At 41.8% G+C, this 18,564-nt stretch overlaps 1 pseudogene; it reads left to right on the top strand.

The window, feature by feature from the left end:
• Window positions 1-1,742: 1,742 nt before the first annotated feature.
• LOC125288301 lies at window positions 1,743-4,658 on the top strand (annotated as a pseudogene).
• The last annotated feature ends 13,906 nt before the right edge of the window (window positions 4,659-18,564 follow it).

The raw sequence follows: 18,564 nt of genomic DNA, 5'->3' as shown, positions 1-18,564 counted from the left end.
GTGGAAATAACTGGTGGGAAACTGGGACACTTAATATCCTCATGTTGAAATAACTGGTGGGAAACTGGGAAACTTAATATCCTCGTGTTAAAATAACTGGTGGGAAACTGGGAAACTTAATATCCTCATTTGGAAATAACTGGTGGGAAACTGCATATCCTCATGGGAAATTACTGGTGGGAAACGTAATATCCTCTTGTGGAAATAACTGGTGGGAAATTGGGAAACTTAATATCCTCATGTGGAAATAACTGGTAGGAAACTGCATATCCTCATGTGGAAATAACTGGTGGCAAACTGGGAAAATGAATATCCTCACGTGGAAATAACTGGTGGCAAACTGGGAAAATGAATATCCTCACGTGGAAATAACTGGTGGGAAACTGGGAACTGCATATCCTCATGTGGAAATAACTGGTGGGAAACTGGGAAACTTAATATCCTCATGTTGAAATAACTGGTGGGAAACTGGGAAACTTAATATCCTCATGTGGAAATAACTGGTGGGAAACTGGGAAACTTAATATCCTCATGTTGAAATAACTGGTGGGGAAACTTAATATCCTCATGTTGAAATAACTGGTGGGAAACTGCATATCCTCATGTGGAAATAACTGGTGGGAAACTGGGAAACTTAATATCCTCATGTTGAAATAACTGGTGGGAAACTGCATATCCTCATGTGGAAATAACTGGTGGGAAACTGGGAAAATGAATATCCTCACGTGGAAATAACTGGTGGGAAACTGGGAAACTGCATATCCTCGTGGAAATAACTGGTGGGAAACTGGGAAACTTAATATCCTCATGTTGAAATAACTGGTGGAAAACTGGGAAACTTAATATCCTCATGTAGAAATAACTGGTGGGAAACTGCATATCCTCATGTGGAAATAACTGTTTGGAAACTGGGACACTTAATATCCTCATGTTGAAATAACTGGTGGGAAACTGGGAAACTTAATATCCTCATGTGGAAATAACTGGTGGGAAACTGCATATCCTCATGTGGAAATAACTGGTGGGAAACTGGGAAACTTAATATCCTCACACTCTTAAAAGGAATTTGTTGAAAACAACACAACTTGCGTTGTTTTTAACACATCTCTGTGTCTAGATAGGGACAACACAGTTTGTGTTGTTTCCTTTTTTATTTGTTACACAATATGTGTTGAAAATAACACAACTTGCGTTGAAAACAACGAAACTTGCATTGTTTTTTAACACATCTCTGTGTCTATATAGGGAAAACACAATCGTTTTAAGAGTGCATGTTGAAATAACTGGTGGGAAACTGGGAAACTTAATATCCTCATTTGGAAATAACTGGTGGGAAACTGCATATCCTCATGTTGAAATAACTGGTAGGAAACTGCATATCCTCATGTGGAAATAACTGGTGGGAAACTGGGAAACTTAATATCCTCATGTTGAAATAACTGGTGGGAAACTGGGAAACTGCATATCCTCACGTGGAAATAACTGGTGGGAAACTGGGAAACTTAATATCCTCATGTTGAAATAACTGGTGGGAAACTGGGAAACTTAATATCCTCATGTGGAAATAACTGGTAGGAAACTGCATATCCTCATGTGGAAATAACTGGTAGGAAACTGCATATCCTCATGTGGAAATAAATGGTGGGAAACTGGGAAACTGCATATCCTCACGTGGAAATACAGTACCCTCTGAAGTGGTACTGAGATCTTTCACGGGGGACAAGGTAGAAGTAAAAGGGAAAATGACGGTGAATGTCTACTATGAGGGCCAGACAGCCACTCTGGATGTACTGGTGGTTCAAAATCGGGGTCCAAATCTGCTGGGGCGGGACTGGATGGGCGTGTTACGACTAAATTGGAACGAACTTTTCAAGCCAATCTTCAAGGTGTCAGATAACGCGCTGCAAAACGTCCTCTCAAAACATAATGAGATTTTCAGAGATGAGCTGGGGACCTTAAAAGGTATGGAAGTGCGTTCCATGTTAACTCATCTGTCAAGTCTCGCTACTGTAAGGCCAGGCCTGTGCCTTTCGCGATGCGATGTAAGATTGAAGCAGAGTTAGACAGACTACAAGCAGAAGGAGTCATTGAACCTGTTACACACTCTGAGTGGTCAGCGCCCATTGTGGCTGTGATGAAACCGGACAGTACTGTTAGGATTTGTGGAGACTATAAGTTAACCGCAAATGTAGCTTCAAGATTAGAACAGTACCCTCTACCTCGAATAGAGTAGCTTTTTGCTACACTGGCTGGGGGCACAAGCTACTCTAAGCTAAACATGTCCCATGCCTACCAACAGTTGGTTCTAGCTGAACATTTGCGTAAACTGGTGACGATTAACACTCATAAGGGGTTATTCCAGTACACACGTCTCCCTTTTGGAGTTTCTTCAGCTTGTGCAATTTTTCAGAGGACAATGGAGAACTTATTGGCAGGAATTCCACACACAACTGTTTATCTGAATGATGTCCTGGTGACAGGGCCGTCAGAAGAAGCCCATCTCCAAACACTCAGTCAGGTCCTGACACAATTAGAGGAAGCAGGTCTCAGGCTAAAAAGGACTAAGTGTGAATTCATGGCTCCAGTGGTTGAATATTTATCTGCCACTGGTCTCTAACCCTTGGAAAAGAAAGTAAGAGCTATAAGGGAGGCACCAGAGCCCAAAAATGTTACCGAACTGCGTGCTTACCTGGGAATGATTATTATTACTATGGCCGATTCCTTTCTGATTTGTCCACAGTGTTGGCCCCTCTGCATGGCCTCTTAAAGGCTGGGGTAAAGTGGGGATGGGGTTCTCAGCAGCATGTAGCATTCCAGAGGTCAAAAGACTTGCTGTCAGCTTCAACACTGCTTGTCCATTATAACCCACAATTGCCCCTAATCATAACTTGTGATGCGTCTCCATACGGAGTAGGAGCGGTTTTATCACATAGGATGGACGACTCCAAGAGACCTGTCTGTTTTGCCTCCCGCTCATTGTCGCCAGCTGAAAAGAACTATTCGCATTTGGAGAGAGCAGCCCTTGCCGTAATATTTGCAGTGAAAAAGTTCCACCAATACGTGTACGGGCATGGCTTTACTATACAAACAGACCACAAGACTCACCACGTCTCCAGCGCTGGGCTCTACTGCTGGCTCAATATCAGTATGTCCTTGCCTACAAGCCAGGACCCACCATTGCAAACGCTGATGGTCTCAGCAGACTTCCCCTTTCAGAAAGGCTCAAGGAGACAAACAGACCAGCCGAGCTGACATGCTTACTAAAACAGCTTCAGACAGCCCCTATTACCAGCCAGCAGCTGAAGTTGTGGACCGCAAGGGACCCTACACTGGCAAAGGTTTGCCGTTTCGTCAAAGAGGGATGGCCTCCCAGCTGCCCAGCTGAGGCTTTGAGGCCGTTTTTTAAAAGACAAGTAGAGCTCAGTGTGGAAGATGGCATCCTGCTCTGGGGACTTCGTGTGGTGGTTCCACCACACACTCGTGAAATTCTGCTGGATGAACTTCATGAGCCACACCCGGGAATTTCGAGGATGAAGGCAACAGCCAGAGGTCACATGTGGTGGCCAGGGTTGGACAATGAAATAGAACAGAAAGTGCATGCCTGCATTATCTGTCAAGAGGTACGTAACACTCCTCCCCAGGCACCAGTATCTCCTTGGGAATGGCATGGCAAGCCATGGACACGTATTCACATAGACAATGCAGGTCCGTTTCTGGGGGAGATGTTCTTGATAGCAGTAGATGCGCATTCAAAATGGCTGGAAGTGGCCCCAGTCAGGGCAGCCACGTCAGCAGCAACAATTGAGCACTTAAGGGAGATGTTCAGCATTTACGGCCTTCCCCACATGATAGTGTCAGACAATGCAGCATACTTCACAAGTGCAGAGTTTAAGGGATTTCTGGCATCCAATGGTGTAAGGCACATAACATCTGCCCCCTACAATCCATCCACAAATGGCTTAGTTGAGAGAGCAGTGCAGACGGTAAAGAGGGCCCTGAAGAAAACCATGGGGTCGGGAGGGTCATTGAAGACACGCATATTGAGGTTCTTAGCAGCATACAGATCGACACCTCATGCAACTACGGGGAGGTCACCAGCAGAGATGCTGTTTGGGCGTCCTGTCAGAACAAGATGGGACCTATTAAAGCCAGACACTCAGACCAAAGTATTCCAGAGCCAAGAACGCATGATCTGTAGGGGGAACCGCACCAGACCTACCAGGGCACTGATGTCGGGCTCTGAAGTGTGGGTGAGGGATTTTACAGGTTGTCGGAAATGGGTACCAGGAGTGGTAATGACTAGCACCGGCCCTCTCAGCTACAAAGTCCAGGTGGATGGCCAGGTGCTCAGGTGCCATGTGGACCACCTTTTAGCGAGAAGGGGGTTAGAGGGTCGCCACCAGCTACACGGAGACCACGAACAAGACACTGAAGCAGACGGTGATGCTGATGCCCCGAGAGCTGAACAGCCAGAACAGCTGCCGGAGACAGAGCCTGAGGAGCACGGACAAAGGCCTAGTGCTATTGCGGAGGGTGATGAAAGTACAGCGGAGCAGACTCCACTACCGCTAGTAGAAGAGCCAGCTGTTGGGGAGCCAGTGGAGTGCCCTCGTCGTTCATGTAGGACAAGGAAGGCCACTGACAAACTTGATTTGTAGTTAGAGTGGCCAGAACTGTTGGGGCAGAATAAACCCCGTTCTGAGTCCACCAGAGCTGGGGCAGTCTACCCCCACTCTGAATTAGCATTGATTTATGTCATGTTATTTGTTTGATGTTAAAGGGTCTGTTATTTCAGATGAGGCTGTAACTTATCTAATGGTGGAGGGATGTTGTATCCTGCATTTATGGAGCCACCACTAGGGTGCAGTAGTATGAAGTTACATGCAGGAGTTCACTGAGACACATGTAGTTTTGGGGAGAAGAATAAAAAGAGACATGTGGACTTAACAGGTGCTGTTTCTGAGTTTCTGTATAGTTACCCCAGTTAGAGAAATATAATAGCAAGCATATCAGATGAAAGAGGAGACACAGGGCTATCCATTGGTACCAAGTATGTTGATCTTTCTGGCTTATGAAAACAGACAAAGTGACTTCAAAATATAACGTCATGTACAAAAACCAACGCTGCACACCCATTACTCTCGTTTGAATTACTCGCGGACCTGTGATCGCATAGATATGCCACGCAGGTCAGATGAAAAGGTGACACAGAGCTGTCATTTGATACCAAGTACATCCTTCTGAGTTATAAAACAAACGAAGTGACAGCAAAATAATAACTTCATATAGCTTGACTTACCTCACGTTTTTGTCTGTTTTTGTGGCAAAGCATGTTTATAATTCAACGCTATTGTGTGTTTCTCTATGGCAAAGAATGCTCATAATCCGGTTTTGAGATCCTAGCAAATTCCTGCACGACATCCAATTCAAGGCTCACATTGCATCCCAATTTGTTCGACAAAGAAACACCTTTTTTGCCTTTACTTTGTTCATGGTAATGCAGTAAAAAGTGAGAATCATAGGTGCAGACACCATAGGAACACATCTAGCTAACACGTAAACTCGGGTCAAGTCAGGTCAGATCAGTTTTGTCACAGATATGGAGCGCAAAAAGGTCATTTTTAATCACTAAATAAAAAAGGCATTTATTTCTGTAAGGCGCACACCACATACAGTATGTCTGTGAATTGCTCAGCCCCTGAGAATCCCTCCACCATGGCAATGATATTGCCAGATTCAGTACAGTCTGCCCTACACACACACATGAAATGCATGTAGAGCTATGAGCTTGCTGTGGTGAGATACATGTCAAAATATAGGATTTTTATAATATGCTTGTTATATTTTAATTCTTTAAAAATCAAAATAAAATCAATGCTAGTACTAATACCTTAATAGTTAGTAGAATCCATAAAAAAAAAAACAATTATTTAATAAATATTACAGGAAAATATATGTTCATAAAATGAATTTTATATTTCAGTAGGCTATTCAATTTCATTATCAATATTATTTTCATTACAATCATATAGTTAAATGTTGGGACTGAAGGGCACTGAAATCTAGGGAGGTATTTGATGATCACTATTACATTTCATGTAGTTGAAAGAGTGTTGGGATTTCAAACAAACCATCCAGTTTGCTTTCATGCGTTCATTGAACGTCAGGCCTTTAGGGGCAGGATTGTGCTGTAATGGAAACCTTATTGGCGCATAGATAAGTAGCCTATTGAGTTATTTTTGAATTATGCATGATTTACTTTTTATTATTTACATTCCATGTAGTTAAAAGGCTGGAATGCCTCGTTCATTGAGTCAGCGGTGCAACAATTGTGTTCAAATGTAGTAGCGTGTGTCAGCTCTGGCAAGGCAGCAAGCGATTGACATGTTGGAGACCCAGCTGGAAAGTCAGTGGCCGAATGCACACAAGAGTTGTATAAGAAACACCCAGAGTTTGGGGGTGCCAAAACGCGTTTTAATTGTGACAAACAACGATACTGATTAAAATAGACGATAGTTCCAAGTACGGTGACAAATCTCATTTGTACTCTGCTCCACTATGTGCTAGACATCCAGAGCTTCATTCAAACCCAAAATCGCTGTGCAAAGTTTTCAGGAAATGCTTGTATTACACGCGAGAAACACAAAGACGTGCATTTGTATTGACGTGGAAGCGATGCAGGCCATAGTGTTGCATAAATTGAAGCAGAAATTAAGCAGAAATAGGCCTACACCAAACGTTTACGTGTGATGAAGTCTTAGGTAGGCTATGTTATTCACCTATTCTAAATCTGAAGGAGAATATCCTTTTGGAGATTATGATCGATCGTCTATTGAATGGAGGTGCGTCTGCGTCTACGACGGTGTCCACTAAGCATACCATGCTTATTTCGACCCTCTGCCCAACATAGCTTGGAGGTTGCAGTGGTAATCGTGATGATAGTGTCCGTAATGGACGTGGTACAGACAGCAGGGCTAGTAGAAATAGGGCTCTTAACTACAAAGTCGCAATATGATGCGAACTTCTGGGTACTCAGATTACCCGCGATAGGAACTCATTTAACCAGAATACTTTATTGTAGGCCTTGTGGTTTAGAAACAATATACATCTTAGGTGTTGGTATACATCTTAGGTGTTTTCCTGTTAATTTGTTGTGTGAGTAATATGAAAAAAGTAAAGTAAACCTGCTCAAATATGTTCATCCAGTATTTATTGAAAGGTGCATAATTTGAGGTGCTTGCCATCCAGTGGCAAATTAGATGGGTACATTTACCCCCTTCATAAACTTTTGTTTTACTCAAAGATTTTTACATTTACAGTAGGACTTTATCTCTGACCACTTTCAAGCCATGGCCTTTTGAAATTTATCTTTTGATATAAAAATCCAATGGTGTTGCTTTCTTAACCCTGACGCCTATAATTTGCCAGGTTTAAAAAAGTTATTAGAGGAAAATATTTTTATTTGGTGTGAAACACACACATACCTGTTTTTATGCTTTTCATTTGTTTTATAATTCGTATTATTATTTATTTTATCATTATTTTATTTATAAGCTAAGGTTGCTAACACAGGTGTCTAAAACTAGATAAAAACACTTGCCCTTTCTGTTTGCAGTTTTGTGTGGTATTTGAAAAAAAGAACATTGCATTTTCAGAAATAGCGGCCCTCCAAACAGATGACGTTGGCAGAATTGGCCCCCAGCTCATTTGAGTTTGAGACCCCTGCCCTAGGCAATTGCCTAGCTCGCCTATAGCAATCGCCGGCCCTGGACCGTACATCACTGAAAAAAGGTTGAGAACCACTGCCCTATTGGATCGGTATGCAAATTGTAAGGGGTCAAGGAGACGATCAGTCTTTAAAATAATTTCCTTTTTAACTAGTTTTTCAAAGGACTTCATGACTACTGAGGTTAAGGCTATGGGCCTATAGTCATTCAAAGACTATCAAAGGTCAGTATACTTTCAATAAAGGAGGTGTAAAAAATGTTGAGAATTTTCCTGTTCACTCCAAAGGAGTAAAGCTTCCTCAAGAAATACTGCCTCTGTTGACATTTTTTAATAATCACTTCTGTATCAGAGTCAAAACGCAGTTTGTCATCAATGACAGTGCCCAGGTATTTATATTCTTGTACAACTTCCACTGGTTCCCCATGGATTGTAGTTGCAGTCCTGCTTCCTCCATGCTTAGTGAAGTCAATGATCTCCTTGGTCTTTGTCACATTTAGCTCCAAAAAGGAGCTATCACACCATTCCACAAACTCACTGAGGACAGGCCCTTGATCTTGGACAGAACCATGTAGCAGGGAAAGGAGAACAGTATCGTCAGCAAACTTCACTAGATGACGATCAGCATGGCGGCTTCTACAGTCATCTGTGTACAAGATGAAAAGTAGTGGTGAGAGGAAACAACCCTGGGGTGAGCCAGTGGACATGTATCAGATGTCAGAGAACCTCTTGTTGACCAGCACCGTCTGTGTTCTTTGGGTCAGAAAGTCTGTAATCCACAGAATTAGCTGATGATCCAGGTTGAAATAATAATGAATGGTGTTCATGGATGGCATTCAATTTGTAGATTTTGGCATCATCCACCCCTCTTTAGGCACGATATGCAAACTGAAGAGGATCCATCTTTGAAGCTGTGGCGCTGATAATATGAGCTTTCACAATCCTCTCAAAGGCCTTCATAACAAGGGAGGTGAGGGCTAATGGGTCTTAGGTCATTCAGGACTTTAAGGCCTAGTCCACACGTACCAAACCGATCTTTTTTTCCTCCGTCTTCCCTGGAACCGTATCAAGAATATTTGCGTCCAAACGGATCCATCTCAACACGACTCAACACGTTACTTTATATCCCAGGCCTATAGGGGGCACTGTTTCTTTACAGAAATTGACCAAAGCTTGCGCTGTAGGCTATACAAACAGACAGAATAGGCTATGACGAAATGGCTAGTGCAAGAAAACCAGAACTGTTTGTTGTGTCAACTGTAGTCAACTGTAAAACTAATAAACTCAATTTGTACGGTTTGTGAAGGGTGCAGTCCCATCCTTTATTTGGCTAACGCAGGTAAAAATAATCTCCTTTACTTTCTTTGGTTGTAGGATAGTCCGTGATTCACATTAGTTTTGGTTATCACCGCAAGTGCAAAGGCTAGGCGTACCCAAGTTCTAGGCTATTCTGTCGCCACATTTATAATATTGCTATAATACCTTTGTTAGTAACAGTCGATACTTTTGCTTGCATCAAATCGCGCATTCGCATTTAGTGCGCATCTATAGACTTAACATGAGTTCTAAGCGTCTTTGTAGCTCATATCTGACTTCACTATGAATGCATTTATTTATGTTGTAAGACATGTAAAATAAATAAATGACACCGGCACTACGCACAAATTAATGTAAACTTACACTGCACTTCCCTAATAACTTAAGTTCTCTCGCGTCACTGACAGTAGCTAGAATGCATAAAAAAACACCGGGAAAAGTCCACCAAGTCATAAGCTATTGGCGCTGGCAGCATCAGTTGTTATATTTATCCTACGGAGTGTAATCGTAGGTAATGTCATGTATGAACTAGTATTGTTAGGCAATACTACAGTATAAGTGTCAAGTCCAGGGCAGCTGTGGCGATGACATCATTGATACGCAAGTAGGATGTGCGGTTTCGCTGTCCAAACGAATTCAAAAGGGCTACGGTTTCAGATTTTTCCACTCTGGGACCAGGTTTCAAAAAAGTGCGGTTTCGGGCAGTGCGTTTACAGGATTCCTTTGGACGCTCGGCCAAGACAAAGCAAAACCTCTGCGTTTAACCCAAAAAGCGTCTCTGTGTGGACGGGCTCTAAGGCTGCTCTTCTTGTGAATGGGAATGATTGTGGAGTGTTTCCATGACTGTGGGACATTGGCAGTAGAGACCTCTGGAATATCTGCTGGAAAACTCCTCCAAGTTGCTCAGCACAGTATTTCAGTGTGTAACTGCAGATGTGATCTGGACCAGGAGCTTTCTTGATCTGTGTCTTGATCTTGATCTCTTCAAGCATTCCACCACAGACTCAACAGTGATGGTGATGTTCGAAACAATCATACAAAATAAACAAACACACACATGACACCCAGGTTTATGGCCTAGGGTTTGACAGATGGGGTAAGGTGACCTAAATGTTGCACTACAGTGCATCTTGCCTTGGGAGGATCAAAAATGGTGACTTCTGTCTTGTCACTATTTAGCTGGAGGAAGTTGTTAGCCATCCAAATTCTGATGTCTTCAAGACAGACCAGGAGAGATTTTATGGAGTCCCTAGATTTTAGAGGCAAGTACAGCTGTGAGTCATCCGCATAGAGGTGAAAAGAGGTGAAAAGAGATGCTTTCTTCTAATGTCACCCAATGGGAGCATATACAGGCTGAAGAGCATCGGACCCAAGATGGACCCCTGAAGGACCTCCTATGAGACAGGAGCAGATGATGAGAACTGGCCAAGACACAGAGAAAGTCCTATGATTAAGATAGGAGTGGAATCAGAGTAGTGTCTCTCTAATAAATCTGCTGATCGAGGCGGGTGAGGAGGATCTTGTGATCAACGGTGTCGAAGGATAACTAAGATCCAGAAATATGAGGATGGCATTAAGTATATACTCGTGAGGGAAATTTGGTCTCTGCATTTATCCCAATCAGTGAAACACACAGTGTGTACACACAGTGAGGTGAAGCACACACTAACCCGGAGCAGTGATCACAGCGGCGCTCAGGGAGCAGTGAGGGGTTAGGTGCCTTGCTCAAGGGCACTTCAGCCGACAGCCGCTTCCTACTGGTCGGGGTTCGAACCGGCAACCCTCCGGTTACAAGTTTGAAGCGCTAACCAGTAGGCCACGGCTGCCCCCTTATTATCACTTGAATCTAGTGTGAGAAGCAGATCATTGGTTACTTTAACCAAGGCTGTTTCAGTCTTATGAAGGGGTCTGAAACCTGACTGAAACCATATATTGGTTTCTCATTAATTACCCATATAGGACCCATATGGTTCACCCACATGGGTTTGTCCAGGTTTGCCCATATCCAACCCAAGTGATTAACCCTAATGGGCTCCATATGTGTTGCCCATTCTGAGCCCATATATTGATTTCACATTAACCTATTTGGAATCCATATCGATTGCCCACATGGGTTTGTCCAGGTTTGCCCATATCTAACCCTAATGGGCCGCATTTGTGTTGCCCAGCCTGAACCCAATTGTTGATTTCCCAGTTCAAGTTGTGTTGAAACTTGGTTATCGCTATAGCACCCCCAGGCTTCTCTGTGTTCCGAGCAGACAGATTGACTGAGCTGTCTGGGAAGAGGAAAGATGGGGCCATTTGTTTTATGATCAATGACACATGGTGCATTTCAGGAAGTGTTCATCCCCTGAATTTGTTCTTGTCACAGCAGCCTCACCTCGTTCCTCTGTTCCGGCTCCAGTCCCTGGATCTACTCCAGTCCTGGGTTCCAGCTCCAGCTCCAAATGCAGGCCTTGTCCATTCAGCCTTACCTTAGTTTTAGTAGCACTCACCTGTTTCCAGTTTGCTCGTTATGTTTGTATTTAAGTCCTTCTCCTCTCAGTTGTCTTTGTGTGATATTCTCTGTGCTAAGGAAGACGCTGTTTGAGTTCCAGTCAAGTCTCTGTTTTCATCGCCGTGTCAATCCTTTGTTTGCCCATTGTGGCCTTTTGTTTTGGAAATTAAAGAAGCCTTGAGCTATTGCACCTTCATCTTTGTGTTCCTGGTTTCCTTGTGTGACAGTTCTGCTCACCTGATGTGGAATACCTGATGCTGTTGTGCAGGCCATTCTGGTTGCCGAGGGAGTTTATAGCCATCGTTATAACAGCTGTTTCCATTCCACCACAAGCCGACATGGAGCGAGCACTGAAAGAACTGCATGAATTCATCAACAACATGGAAGATAAACATCCAGAGGCAGCTTCCATCGTAATGGGAGACTTAGGCCTCTTTGAAGAAAGTACTTCCAAAATATGTTAAGCATATCCAGAGAAAAACTTGTGGAAACAACACTTCTACAATCACTGCTACTATACCTTCTGCAATGCATATAGACTAGGGGTATAAAGATTAACCGATACGTATCGGTATCCGTTTTTAACGTGTAAGATACGGCTACGTCGATACGTGAAGCCCCGTATCGGAAAAAAAACTGAAATGAACCGGTCGTTATATCGATTTACTTGTTATGAATCAGTGCACAACCTTTTCTGCTCGCTCAGACTCTCATTTACGTTCCAAGCAGTGCGTTCATCCCACTTCCGGTTTTGAAACTATACGTGGCACAGAATTGTGGGTAATGCAGTTCGTTTTTGGTTACATTCAATGCCCAAAGTTGTCAAATGACCTCATTACCCATACATCTATTGCAATTTAAGCATGTGACAACTTGCACTCGGTCGGCTTTTGTTTTTCGAAATCCAGCGCGAAATTAAGCACTTGTAGCATTCCTAAACAGCAACGATAGTCTGTAGAGTAGCCTTACCTTTGATGAAGGGATTTCCTTAATGTTAAATAATAATTTGGCCCTTGCTGCTAAAATGATGCATAAATTATTAGCCAATGATTTTGTTCATATTCACTCAGACTTCTGCATTAGGTCTACTGTTGGAACAAAATAAGCCCAGAGAGTTCATTGATTTGTAGGCCTATTTTATTCTTGTAGGGTAGGCTAGGCCTATATGAGAAAAGGCCAAGAGTGTCTTAAGCACTGTTTTATTTTATTTTGGTATTGTCTTACCTCAACAAGGCTACAGCTCCATGAAAACAATCAGATATAACTCTATAAAATCTGTAAAGTCTATAAAAATGTATTTTTATGTTGTATTTGGCTGCTGTGTTTGACTGAAATGTAGACTATTCTTTTTTCATTTCAATACAGTATGAACAAACCTCAGTTTAGATAATCATATTCACACATTTTGTTGCCTAATTGACAACCATGACCATGATAATTGATAATATAAAATGAATGTGCACCTTGAGCAAATTATAAAAAATCTTTCAGAATGCTTTCCATTATTGAACTGCATCGAAATGCATCGAATCGCATCGCATCGAATCATACTGAATCGTTTTTTATAAACATGTATCTTTTCTTGTATCGAATCGCGCCCATGTATCTAGATGCGAATCGTATCGTCTTTTACATGAGAGATTCACACCCCTAATATAAACCCTTCCTCCGTCCACCCTTCGATAAGTCAGACCACGCCTCCATTTTACTCCTACCAGCCTACAAACAAAAACTAAAGAAGGCAGCACCCACTGTGAGAATGATCCACTGTTGGTCTGACCAATCAGATGCTGAGCTACAGGAATGTTTTGATCAAGTGGACTGGGACGTGTTTCGTGACTCATCAGCTGACATAAACGAATACATAATCATGGGGTTTATACAGAAATGTGTGGAGGATATTGTACCTACAACATCAATTTGGGTTTTTCCAGAAACCGTGGATACAGAACAGTGATACAGCAGAGTACTCTGATAGTACAGTCAGAGCAACCCTCACTGCACGAGACAGCGCTTTTGCTTTTCTGCATGGCAATTAAGTCAGCAAAGAGGGAATACAAAACAAAGATTGAGAATCAGCTCAGTGGGAATGATTCATGCAGTGTATGACAGGCCTGTAGATGGTGGTGTTAAGCGAAGGGTTGAACACACCCACACACACAGACACACAAGCACAAACACATATACACACACACACACACAGTCACATAAACACACATATGCACACACAGCCCATTACCACCCCCCCTCCCCCACACACACACACACTCACAAGCGAATACATTTGGGGGCAGCCATGGCCTACCAGTTAGCGCTTCAGACTTGTAACTGGAGGGTTGCCGGCTCGAACCCCGACCAGTAGGCACAGATGAAGTGCCCTTGAGCAAGGCACCTAACCCCTCACTGCTCCCCGAGCGCCGCTGTTGTTGCAGGCAGCTCACTGCGCCGGGATTAGTGTGTGCTTCACCTCACTGTATGTTCACTGTGTGCTGAGTGTGTTTCACTAATTCAGGGATTGGAATAAATGCAGAGACCAAATTTCCCTCACGGAATCAAAAGAGTATATATACTTATACTTACACATAAACGCTCACAGAGAAGCACACATAAAAACAAACACACACATGCACTGTAAAAGTAAAAAGTACCTTACTTTAAAGGAACCATATGTAAGATTGTGGCCAAAACTGGTACTGCAATCACTTTCAAACTGTAGAGTGGTGTATTCCCTCCCCCTCCCCCTTGACTCAAGGTTGCCAACCCGGATGCCGAAACACTACTGACTTTGTGTTTAGTAGATAGGTGGAGGGTGGCGCATCATGCCAAACACAACTAGACATGACAAAACACAACATCAACATCAGTTGAGGGCTGCAACTCCACTTTTTAAATGACAATATCCTGGCCGGACTACTGTTGTCAGTAATATAAGTATTTGAAATGAACATGATTTCTTAATGTCTAGTGACATACCAGGGCCATTTTATGATTAATTGAAATACATTTCTTACATACGGTTCCTTTAAGTAAAAGTCACTTAAGTAAAAGTACCTACTTTTAAATGTACTTAAGTAAAAGTACTTGCATAACAATTTATTCTTTTTAATGTATATATTCTAATAATAATAATAAAAATAATAATAATAATAGGCCTGTGGCATTTTAATTAAGTTCGTTTTAGGTTAATGTACTAGTTAGTTTTAGGCTAATGTAATTGTGCTTACCATCTACCAGGATGATCTGCAGTTAAATATAATTAAGCAAAACACAAAAACAAAAAAGGAAGACTATAAATGGTATAAAGGTTATAAGTGCGGGTGCTGCTGCTCAAAGTAAAGGTGCCTAATCCTGTAGTGGAAAGAATTTTACCTGATTGCAGGGCCGGAGTGGGACACCACAAGTACATCACATGAGAGACAGGTAAGGGGGTGATGGGATGTGTCTTTACAGGATAGGAGTTAATATATAGGAATACCCTCCCCTGAGCTAGTAAGCCTTGTTGAATATTCACTTTTTTATGCAAATATCACCAGTTAACTTGATCACCAGCCAAACTGGTACATCGGTCAGGTAGGTCCGATCGGTCACCTGTACGTCACTTTTTTACTGCAAAATTAGTAATTGTCAAAAGTATGCAAGTACAGTAACAAAGTATTTGTACTTTGTTACATTCCACCACTGCAGTTAGAACAGGTGCAACTGTTAACAAAAATATTCATCACTGTGTGGAAAACTGCTGGCAAATAATGCAACAATTTAAGAATAATGCTCCTCAACACATTTATGTCATAATATATTCATAGAATCTGGAGAAATCTCTGTAACCAATGGTTGGCCTTGAAAATCAATATTAGATGGCCATACAGACCATACAAGACCAAATACAGCTGTAATACTAATTAAGGTGAAGCGGTTAGTTTAAATTTATATCCGATGGATCATCTTTTTTAGGAGTAACAACAAGCTTGACAAGCCTGATGTCTTTTAAAATTACTTGCTTAACAAAGACATGTGGCTATATGAGAAAATTGCCTTGAATTTCATCACATTTAAACAACATTTAAGGAAGAAATTAAGCATTCTTTCAACAATCTGTAAGGATACCAAAAATATTCAAATTAAAATGTTAAAATTATGACTAATTTAAACAGTTAATTTTTTTTTAATTAAAAATTTTTTTTTTTTTGTTATTATTGTTTGTCAATTTGGATAAAAGCATCTGACAAGAACCATAACCATAAATTCAACCTTATGGTTGCATAGATCTTATCCATCCTTCTTCTAATTTTACTCAGATGAGTAGTCTTTGCTCGTTTGACATTGGTTTTGTTTTGGATTGGATTTACTTCCTAAACTGACCTCAGGGTGGCGTGGTGTGACTTTTATCGAGATAACATACAGTATAGGCCTATGTTTTTAGACAGTGTTAGACAGTGGTTCCAGGTTGTTAGGCCTACATGTCCAATATGTGCTAGATATGTTTATTTTTTCAGACTAATTATTAGAACCTAACCTTGCAATTAAACCACTTAATTGATGTTTGGATGGATTTGTTTGAAACAATTATGTTTTGTATGGATATACAGTACCACAGTATTTAATAGCAACTCCATCAAAGGTAAATATACTATGACTAGCAATAGACATAGAGACATGTTATAATGAATATACTGTGTGTACTGTATGTGATAAATCAACAGCCATGGCATAATCTTATCTAATGATTTATTTATATAGTTTGTATATGAGGAGGTTACAGGTCAATAGCATCCACCAGTTGAGACTCACCAAGTCCACATGAAACCCTCCAGTCTATCTACAATCATTCTCTTCAGCTCGGTGCAAAGACAACTGGCAGGAGTTATGGACGGATTAGGAAGGCCAGTGTGTCATGTCAGTGTTTTTTATGGGAAATGATGTTAAGGTGCCAGTTTGGTTCCATTAAAACCCTTCCTATTCACCTTGTGTTTGCCCTGTATTGCCATGTTTTGATTGTCTTGTTTAGATGCATTTTTATGCTGTTTGGATTTAAAACAGATACACTCTATTTTGTAGCTTATAAGCACACACATGTAAATACCAGGAAACTGCAGTACACTGGCTGTGAGGCTGGGTGTGGGGGGTTATGTGGGGTGGGGGGTCATTGTGGTTATTGGATGGCAGACCCTATTGTGTGGGGTGTCTGAGACAGGTCATGTGACTAGGAGTACAGAGGGCTGCAGTACAAAGGCCTAAGAGTGATGTTATTCAGTGACACATAAACAATGAAAGGTTGGTGTGGTCACATTTTTTAGTCATTGTGGTAAAATAAAGAACATTTGAGGCAATTGACACTCAAAAGCCACAACTCCCCACAATACACCATGGATGATATTCACATGTGTACAAATACACACAGACATACACGACACACACACAGACACACACACACACTGCTGATTTTAACCTCTGAAATTAATATAATCTACCCTTCAGACCAAGTCTGCTGTTGCCCTAATGCCTGGCAACACTATGAGAATCATATATCATACCCATCCTACTCTTTATTCATTACCACATCACTTGCATTATTTAAGATTCAGAACAGTGTTTGTGGGTGTATGTTTAATGAGGTTGCAGATAGCGTCCATGCAAATGTGCTGAAGTTGAGGTATTGACAGTATTTAGCTCATTGCTTCTTCATGTACTGTAAAAAATAATATATCTTTATTGGTGTGTGTGGTTCCTTATTCCTTATTTGGAGATGTTTGATGTGTGCAGAAATATAGGTCATGTATACTGTGATTTCAAATAAATGCAGTTGAACTTTGACCTACTTGACCATTCCAATGCTGTGAACATGAACTTGCTGGGGGCACAATTCAGATTTTTCATCTATCAAACAGCATTTTCCCTCTTATTATATGGACCAAGTCACTTGCTTCTTTCTTTTGATTATCTCCAGGGTGAGAGCCTGATGAAATACTAATGTTGATGTTAATGTCTACTATGCCAATCCACCTATTCTCCCTGACCCTGATCATTTCTGCTTTTTGTAATGTACTGGCTCTCTTTTATCTACCTATGATATACAATTACATATCATACATGAAACAATTACTATATTAGAGATGACTGAAATATATTGTTTCACACACACATGCACACACACTGTTTCACACATTGTCTCTCTGTCTCTCTTTCTCTCTCTCTCTCTCTTTCACACACACACACACACACACACACACACAGATAAAAAAAATAACCCCCATGCACACACACACACACACATTTTCAGATATACAGCCTGTCCTATGGGCCAGCGAGTGAAAAAGCCCCACCTGTTTCCCCCTCTCTCTCTCCCCCTTTTTTTGTTTGGGCTCAATCCGTCCCATTCAGAGCTGATAAAGAAAGTGCTGCAGTCAGCAGGGTCATGTGGGATAGTCCTGCAGGAAAGGCGAGGGGCAAACTATAGGCTGTGATTAGGACCTCTAATGTCCAATGAATCCTCAGCCAATCACATGATATGAACTAATGTGGCCATTTGATTATAAAACAACAGTGGCGAGGTGGGTCTAGCGTGAGGGGGAACCATGTGGTTGCAGAACAGCAAGGGAGGGAGGGCAGAGGGAGAGGTCGGGTACAGGAAGAGGAGTTGAACGGGTGTGAGCTGCTAGTTTAAAAATTACCTCCATTTAGATGATGACATCAAACTGGTGAACCCTTCCTTGGTCATACACCTTGTAATTTACAATAGAATGTAGCTTGTCCTACACTTCCTCTCCATGACCCCCACCCACCCCCCCCCCCCCAACACACACACACATACACACACACACACACACACACACACACACTGAGAGACACAGTAAAAAGAGAGAGTACGACCTAAGGGTAAGACAGAGGCATTCTCACAGTTGACCGCTCAGTGAATAAAACTAAAATCCAGAAACAGGTATGGTCAATGTACTAATCACTGTTTCACTCTGTAAAATGCAGAGAACACGTTTTATACATTTTCTACATTGCCTGTAATTAATTTGCAA

This window comes from Alosa alosa, chromosome 23, assembly GCF_017589495.1.
Source record: "Alosa alosa isolate M-15738 ecotype Scorff River chromosome 23, AALO_Geno_1.1, whole genome shotgun sequence".
In the NCBI taxonomy this organism is placed as follows: Eukaryota; Metazoa; Chordata; class Actinopteri; order Clupeiformes; family Clupeidae; genus Alosa; species Alosa alosa.
This window is presented reverse-complemented; position numbering and strand designations above follow the sequence as displayed.